At 35.1% G+C, this 9,753-nt stretch overlaps 1 long non-coding RNA gene across 1 annotated transcript in view; it reads left to right on the top strand.

The window, feature by feature from the left end:
- LOC110263625 overlaps positions 1 to 9,753 on the top strand; it is a 13,261-nt gene that overhangs the window by 1,812 nt on the left and 1,696 nt on the right. Inside the window, exon 2 of the long non-coding RNA XR_002349488.1 lies at positions 5,123 to 5,128. This is a non-coding gene — a long non-coding RNA (uncharacterized LOC110263625). The remainder of the gene's footprint in view (positions 1 to 5,122; positions 5,129 to 9,753) is intronic.

The raw sequence follows: 9,753 nt of genomic DNA, 5'->3' as shown, positions 1-9,753 counted from the left end.
TACATATTTAATAATTATCTTTTAAAATATAAAAAAAAATTATATACAAAAATACAAAATACGTGTTTTTTGTATTTCTCTAAAGGTTTAATTATTCTACTGGCTATAGTTTTGCAAAACTTTCAATTAGGTCTCTATATTTTTTTCTTTTAATTGAGTCCTTGTACCAATTTTTTTTTAATTGAGTCCTTACACTTTTTTTTTCTTTTATTTAGATCCATGTACCAATTCTTTTTTTTAGTTGGATCCCTATAAAATTAAGCCAATTACTATTAAAAGGACTTAATTGAAAAAAAAATTGGTGCAGGAACCCAATTAAAAAAAAAAGTTTAGAGACCTAATTAAAAATTTTACGAAACTATAGAGACCAACAGAGTAATTAAACTTTCTCTAAAATGACAAGTTGTTAACTTTTAGTTTGAGACACAAAATAAACTATATTTTTAAGTAATTTTTTTCTTTACTTTCTTAAAATTCTAAACCTATTTTTTTACCACTCTTCTCTATTTTTGTTTTCTTTTTTATATTTTTATTTTTTTTTCAGTATATATATACATGCTAAATCTAGTTATTTGAATTCCTTATAGAATTATGCATGTGAAGTTGTTACTTTGTTTTGGTTCTTCAATTAATTTTAATTTTTAAGCCTTGGAATTGTTAGAAAGAAAAAAGCAAAAAAGTTGAGAATGATGAAAATAATGATGACACTATTCAAAATAAACTTTTTAAAAATGTATGTATATGTTATGTCCATGATAATTATCAAACACAATTATTTTTTTTATCATGTCTTTGTCTATATCTTAGTCACTCAAAATCATCAAAGAAACATAGATAACAATCAAATTGATTTATACTAATTAAGACCTGAATAATATATTGCTAGCAAAATCAATAACTTGACATCAAAGTGTCTCATAAGTACTCTTATTCGTATAACGAAAGTAAAACAGATGAGAGCTTACAATAATTTGAATAACAATTCTATTATTTTTGAGTTAATTTTTATTGTTGAGTTTAGTAAATAATAATATTGATTATATGATGATAAATAATTAGTTGGGTAAAAGTTCATAATATGATTTAATATGTATACTAGTGAAGTAACCCTAAATCAACCCAAAAGGAGCAACAAAAATAATATATCAATTACTAATTTGAGTTAGTCAAATTGTCAGCTCACTTATCTGTTTAAATAAGTGTCGGAGTTTGAATTTTACTTTGTATATGCATCAATCTATTAACCAGCAATAAACATTTAAATAAAAATCAAATTTATAGCGAATTAGTCATTTACTTGCCAAACTAAGAGATACAACAGAAAACAAAAAAAAAACATAATACATCAATTTTGCATAGCAAATTAAATCAAGAAATTAAGTTTGAGTAAAACAAAGTAAATTGGAAGAAAATTGTTAGTGTTGCAAGTGTGAGGAGTGTTGAAGTTAGTCCCACATCAAAGAAAGCAAGGAAGAGTGAGGAGTTTATAAGATGAGAGACCTATTAACTTGACACCTTGAGGTTTTGAGTTGGATGTGGTGTCTTCTCATCTTATGTTCTCTCACTTGATTCCTCTCCGAATTCTCCCCGGTTGTTGAGAGCTCCCCACGGTTGGCCCAACAAGTGGTATCAGAGCCGATGGTTTAATCGGTCAGGTTTAAGAAAGTATTCAAGGTGAAGCATCGAAAGTCTTCCCGGCAAAGGTGGTCCGGGCGGCGTGTTCCGCGGTGTTTTACGGCGGTGTGATGGACGAATACTTGTGGTGGTGGAGGAGCTAGAGGAGAGTTGATGCTTGATGTGGATTGTTAGTGTTGAAGTTAGTCCCACATCAAAGAAAGCAAGGAAGAGTGAGGAGTTTATAAGATGAGAGACCCATTAACTTGATACCTTAAGGTTTTGAGTTGGATATGGTGTCTTCTCATCTTATGTTCTCTCACTTGATTCCTCCCCAAATTCTCTCCGATTGTCGAGAGCTCCCCACGATTGACCCAACAAAAATATTGTCCACAAAGAATGATATTTTCATCAAACTTAGGAACAAAACTAGAAGAATGAAGGAAATCATAACATCATCATACAAGGATATTGATTAAATCACAACTGCGCATTTGGCACTAATTGGAGGTGCAAGAACCATCAAAGCGTACTATCAAACCTGCCAAATTTTTCCAACGTGCCTACAACAATAGTATGCAATTTTAAGAAATGCAAAATTCAATTTTGGAAGTATTTTTTCGCCTATGTTTCGGCAATCAACCAGAATTTTAAATACCAACAAGCATATTTCTAACATTCATATTTCAACTATTTTTTCATAGAGGTTATTTGAATATTCTTGTTTTTAACTTTTTTTACTCTATGTTTTTGTAAAAGAAAAAAAAAATTCGATCGGTAATTACAGACTCTTGACCCTAGAAGGAAGATAAAACACACATTGCTTACAAACAGTGACGAATCCAGAAAATTTTGATAGCGAAAGCGAGATATATATAACATGATAATAATTTTTATAATAAAAATATTACATTTACATAAAAAATTAGCTATCAAAGTATCTACTATAAATTTGTGTATAAATACATATATTATTTAACTTATTTTTAAGGGTTAAGTATTGAAATCGTCCCTAAGGTTTGGGGTGAAAATCAAAATCGTCCCCGACCTTTTTTTGTTATTAAAATCATCCTCAACGTTACAAAACGTTATAAAATCGTCATCCGCGAGTCGTCGTTGCTCGGTGGCATCAGATCTGCTGCCTCAAATTCCGCCGTTCCCTTCTCCGGCTTGTCTATTGGCACCGCCGTTCTCTTCCCTGTGTTGCTGAAGTTCTTTCTCTCCCCGAGGTCTGAGTTCTGCCGCTGCTGTCTTGTACTCGAGCTCCGGTGCCGCTGCTTTCCGCGAGTCGTCGTTGCTCGGTGGCATCAGATCTGCTGCCTCAAGCTCCGCCGTTCCCTTCTTCTTCTTCTTCTTCTGTGAACTGGATTTTTTGTGGAATTTTTGAATTTTTTGTGAAATTTGTTGTGGAATATCTGAATTTTTTGCTTGGTGATTCTGAATTTGTTGTGGAATATCTGAATTTGTTATGGAATTTGTTTTTTTTATTCTGTGAACTGAATTTTTTGTGAAACTTCTGAATTTTTTGTGAAATTTGTTGTGGAATATCTGAATTTTTTGCTTGGTGATTCTGAATATCTGAATGTCATGCTCTGTTAATGAAAATCTCTATTTTTGATTTGGCTTGAATTTGGAATATTGTTGCTGCGCTTCTTTTGCCTCTGATTTTTTGTTGATTTATTTTGTTTTGTGAATGTTGCTGTTAATTTGTTTTGTTATGAGTAATGAATGGCTATGGTGGCAGTGGTGATGGTGGTGAGAAAAGGGAGAGGGAGGAGGTGGAAGGAGATTGGGGAAGAGTGAGAAGAGGAAGGGGATTGGGGAAGAGTAAGAAGAGGAAGGGGAAAAGGGGTGGGGGGTGAGGGAGTGGGCTGAGGGGGTTACGGGAGGGTGAGTGATGGAGTGGGGTGATTGAGTGAGGGAGTGAGGGAGTTACGGGAGAGGGGGTGTAACAGCCCAGACCACCCGCTAGCACGATATTATCCGCTTTGGCACACAAGGCCTCACGGTTTTGCCTTTGACGATAGGGATGATAGCCGAAGCCCCCCACACTCACTCGTCAAAATGCGTCATACTAGGGAGAGGTATCCACACCCTTATAAAGCATGTTTCGTTCTCCTCTCCAACCGATGTGGGACCTTACAATCCACCCCCCTAAGGGAGCCCAGCGCCCTCGCTGGCACATCGATCCGGGCTCCGACTCTGATACCATCTGTAATAGTCCAGACCACCCGCTAGCACGATATTGTCCGCTTTGGCACACAAGGCCTCACGGTTTTGCCTTTGACGATAGGGATGATAGCCGAAGCCCCCACACTCTCTCGTCAAAACGCGTCATGCTAGGAAAATGTATCCACACCCTTATAAGGCATGCTTCATTCCCCTCTCCAACCGATGTGGGATCTTACAATCCACCCCCCTAAGGGAGCCCAGCGCCTTCGTTGGCACATCGATCCGGGCTCCGGCTCTGATACCATCTGTAACAGCCCAGACCACCCGCTAGCACGATATTATCCGCTTTGACACACAAGGCCTCACGGTTTTGCCTTTGACGATAGTGATGATAGCCGAAGCCCCCACACTCACTCGTCAAAACGCGTCATGCTAGGGAGAGGTATCCACACCCTTATAAGGCATGCTTCGTTCCCCTCTCCAACCCTCTCCCTAGCATCGGTTGGAGAGGAGAACGAAGCATGCCTTATAAGGGTGTGGATACCTCTCCCTAGATATGGTAAAAAAATAAAATTGAAGTGGAAAAGGACGATTTTATAACATTTTGTAACGTTGAGGATGATTTTAATAACAAAAAAAGGTTGGGGATGAGTTTTATTTTCATCCCAGACCTTAGGGACGATTTCAGTACTTAACCCTATTTGTAATGTAAATTTTGTATTTCAAAATTTGTATTTTAAGATTTATTCTGTACAAGTGATTATTTTATGTATACGTAGTATAATTGTTGTTATAATTATATTTGTAACACCCTACCACACTCAACTTTACGCTTAAGCCGTAAAACAGAGGTGGCGTGGTGTTATGACCTCTAAAATAAAATGTGTACATATAATAGCAGAAAGAATAATAGTAGACTAGGAGCCTTGAAGAACAAATAAAATAACAATCGCGAATTAAAAGCGCAATGCTCAGAAAACGAGTTAACTTGCGTGTTAAGAAAACTATAACTATCAAGTATAAGATAACAAAAGTAGGAATAGAGGGCCAAAGATACAAAAATAACAAGCTCCTAACTCAACCCGCAAAATCAAGGCTGGCCGGAGAATATCTACACATATATATACATATCCAAAATCCAAATTTACATAAACAAAATTCCGTCTCTCCATAAGCCTCCAAGAGGGTCAAAAGGAACAAGTCATGTGGAGAGGAAACTAAGTACATATATATATACATAACTATACAACAAAATAACCCAATAACCACTTCGCTTCAGAAGCCTAGATGCCTAACGAGGTGCCTCTCGACATGCATCTGAAAAACAACAACATAGTATGGGGTGATAACCAGATGTTCTCAGTATGGTAAAGGTGCCACACATATAAGATATAAAGTCCTGGAAATGCCAAAGGCAATCCTAGAACGCTGACACTCAGATTGTTAAGCTTAAAGTATTAAACAGAAACCATAAAAGGTGATTTTCTAAGAGTATCTAAGTCTAACTTAACTTAATCCAGAATCTAGTCTTACCGCCTTTCCTCCGTACCTCCATCTCTGATAACATATTGGTGCACGAAATGTGAATCAAACTTTTCACAACTCGTACCACTGACCAGCAAGTGCACTGGGTCGTCCAAGTAATACCTCACGTGAGTAAGGGTCGAATCCCACGGAGATTGTTGGTTTGAAGCAATCTATGGTTATCTTGTAAATCTTAGTCAGGAAGTCAATTATGTTTATCAGTTGAATTGTGAATAAACAAGATATCACAGACAAATAAACAAATAAAGGCAAACACAAGAATGTTACAAGTACTGCAGGTAGCAAATATACATTTAACATAGAAAATGCAGTTAGGCACACCCAGTTAATGCACAAACAAGTAATTCAAGTAATATGCACATGATGCATGCCTGTCCTATGGCTGATGAGTCTCATCTGTCGGTTATCAAGCCAACTCGACAAGTCCGGTTTGCTAAACTTTTGGACCGTCCCTCGACGTGCAACCTCAAGAGTCTATGCACAGCTTTTTCTCAAATAATCAATATTGCTCAATGGGGGTAACATTCCCGGGAATTTATAAGTGTCCGGTCACCCTTACGTCGTATGGTCAACAGAGTATCGAGTTTCCGACTAGGTACACGTGGTGGCAAGCCACGGTACTTTACCCAGGGAATCTCGTATCTCAGATTATTTAATTAATCAAGCCAAGTATTATACATAATCATTCATAACATTGCATATTCCATTCATCACTTTTTCAGCTTTACTTTACTTCCAAGTTATCCCCACTTCATAACTTCATCTGATTATCAGGTTTAATACTATTATTTATGACTAAAGGAATGAAAATAGAGGTTTAGAAGTTTGAAATAGGGTTTCAAACTCAGAAAACTATGTTTGCTGGAATAGGGGCCACGCGTACGCGTGGGAGTGTGAAAAGGCAGCTCGCGCACGCATCCCCTTGTCATGCGTACGTGTGGACATGCTTGCTGGATCAGTACGCGTACGCATAGGATCACTCGCATACGCATAGTAAAAAATTCCTTGCCACGCGTACGCGTGGACGTACGTTTTGCCAAAAATATGATCAACCAGAAAGCTGCATAATTTACATATTCCACACCAAAACTTCCGACGAACATAACTTAATTGTTTTAAATCGTTTTTCTTCCGTTCTTCGAACGGCATAAACTTCACGAAACCAATTTTTATTTAAAATAAGTTGAATTCAATTTGGGGTCCCGGAAACCGAGTTATGACCCGCCAAAGTTCGGTCAAAAACCAAATTTTACAAAATTCCACAAACCTCATTTTCATTCAAAATTTTCATCTTATTTATCATCAAACCTGCCAATATCAATACATAATGTCCTTCCTCATCATCACAACAATCACCACAATAATCATACCTCAAATCATCAACAACACACATACATTATCAAAATTCATCAACCAAAACCATAGCTTACAAATTCTAGGCTTATATACTTATATCCTCAAGTCATTAATCAACAATTCACCAACAAATCAACAAGCACCAAACCACACATATTTATTAACAAGATACTAAACAATATGTATACACATACATTCTAACCTATTCTATGGTCATCTAGCCTAAGTTTTCACAGAATATTATATATTAAATGCAAGAAACCTAAACCATACCTTGGCCGGTTTCCTCGTAGTGATCAAGGCAAGTTATTAAAACAAACACAGCCCCAAAAACTTCAACAAAACACTAGTGTTCATCTTCCTCCAAGTTCCAATATCCACAATTTCAAACTCCAATTATTTATTCACAACCTAATACACATTCATAACACATATACCTAATTTAATACCCAAGGCATAAATTCAATAAATTAAATAGGATTTATGGTATCCTCACCTTACCCAAGTTTCGTATAAGCAAGAGTGAACGATTTCCTCAAGCTAATTGGACCCTAAAACATCAAAGAGTAAAGAAATTCAATACCTCCACTTAATTTTCAAAAATTGGGGGAAGGAGTAGCTGAGAACAATAAAGTAATTTACCTATTAAATTGTTCCGGTAGAAATGTAGAGCTCGACGTGGTGGTCACGTGGCCGCAAACAATGCGGCGATCGGAGCTCGGATTGAAAACTTACGGCATTTTGAAATTAACGTAAGGGTTTCGTACTCTTCTCCTCCATTGCTGCATTGAACGCTATTTCTTTTGCATTTGGAGGAGAAAATGAGCTTTGGCTCATTTAAAGGTTGGTCCGGTTGGGCCCATGGGCCTGGTTTGAGTTCAGTTCAATTTTGGATCGAATTCTTCGAAATTAGTGTCAAAATTCTCGTTTTGATGAGCTCTATCATAATTTAATATAATATTCACATTTTATATTTTTTTATTAAAAATTAATTTATTGACTAATTATTTACTAATTTAACAGTGTAACAGTTTTTATAATATTTTGTTATTGTAAAATATGATTAGGTTTCAAAATATCTAATTACAAATTAAAATACTAAAATAATAATTTAAATAATAACATATAATTTAAAATTTAATTTTTTACATTTCATATATTAAAACCTTGACAATATAATCAAAATATCTTTTTTTTGTATATGTCATTAAACAATCTTTTAAAATTCAATTTTCATACAATTAGCTCTTGATGATATTTATAGTTGAAAAAGTTCATTCAATTAGTGTAGTTATTGTAAAAAAAATTAAAGTTAATTTCAAAAGAAGAAACACAAATGGATAGATAATATTTTTTCGAGTCGATTTCTAAGAAAGAATACTAATCCTATTTAAACTTGAAGATTGATCATTATAATGGACATCTAATATGAAGTTCTCAAATTGACTATCAAGTGTCGAGAACTCGAAAGTTAAATAAAAAATTATTGTAGGGTCAAATTTAATAATTTAGTGGAGGCAAATACTATTCAATAAAATTTTAAATTGTAATGAGAACGCTTGCCCTTACACTCATAAGAGTAGATATGTCCCTGCTTACAAAACAACAAAAAATAATTGACAACAAAATTAGTACAAAAATTACTAAAACAAATACAAAAGACAATAAACTCGCACAAAAATAAACAACCAAACCCAAACAATAGAAAAAGTAACCCCAATACCCATTTTTCTCTATGACTGCGTTTGTTTTTGTAGACAGGACATGATATGATACTGAAAAAGAGATACTAAAAATTACTTTTTATGTATTGTGTTTGGATACAATGGATAAGACACTAATGTAATGTCTAGTATTATATTTGGATAAATATAAACAAGACTAAAATATAATGTAAAATTACTAAAATAGACTTATCTAATAAAATGGATAGGATTTTTCACAAGATAATAAAAAGGGGGATAAGTACTTTTTTCGTCCCCAAGGTCTGGGGTCGAAATCAAAGTCGTCCCCGACCTTTTTTTTCTTATTAAAATCATCCTCAACGTTCAAAAACGCTTTAAAATCATCATTTCTTGAATTTTTGGACCAAAATACCCTCATCATCATCATTCTCCTCTTTACCTTCCTCACCCCACCACCTCCACTACCACCAACATTACCACCACAACCACCATCAACACCAACACCACCACCACCACCACCACCACCAACACCAACCAACATCTCCCCAAGCCTCTTTCTCTCTTCCTCCCAGTAACCCAGTAACCACAAAATAAATACAAAATTCAGCAACAACATCAATCACAAAATAATTACAAAATTAGCAACAATCCATCATCAATCATGTATATGTTCTTCAAAAATTAAAAAAAAAAAAAGAAAAATAGGAAGAACAAAGAACAAAGAAAGAGAAGGGTGAATCAACAATGGTGAAGCAACAACAAAAACAAAAATAGAGGCAGGGGCGGCGGCGGGTTGGAGGCAGGGGCTGCGGCGGGTTGGACGCAGGGTTTTTAATATTATTTTTATTAATAGTTAAGGGTAATTTGGTCCAAAAAAATAGAAAATGACGATTTTATAACGTTTTGTAACGTTGAAGATGATTTTAATAAGAAAAAAAGGTTGGGGACGATTTTGATTTCGACCCCAAACCTTGGGGACGAAAAAAGTACTTATCCCTAAAAAGGGATAATAGGAGAATAATGAAAAATAATTATAGAAAAAAAAATCTTTAAAAATACCGTATCCACCTTCCTATTTCCGTCTCTATCTGTGTCCTTTGTTTAGAGGTGGACACAAAAATAAAAAATAAAATGTCCCAAAAACACTGTGTTCAGTGTCTATTTCTCTCTATTCAAACACGTTTTACATATATGTATTGTCCATATTTCTGTGTCCTATCCACAAAAACAAATGCAGCCTATAAGTCAAACACTGTCACCCCTAAGTTAGTTAAAGATCCAATAAACAATAATCAACCAAAATGAGGCACAAATAACTCCTAAAAGACACACAATAAGTTTCTTCATCTTTGTCAAGATAATTTCCAGTAGCTAAATTAAG

The sequence above is a fragment of the Arachis ipaensis genome, chromosome B06 (genome assembly GCF_000816755.2).
Source record: "Arachis ipaensis cultivar K30076 chromosome B06, Araip1.1, whole genome shotgun sequence".
Classification (NCBI taxonomy): domain Eukaryota; kingdom Viridiplantae; phylum Streptophyta; class Magnoliopsida; order Fabales; family Fabaceae; genus Arachis; species Arachis ipaensis.
This window is presented reverse-complemented; position numbering and strand designations above follow the sequence as displayed.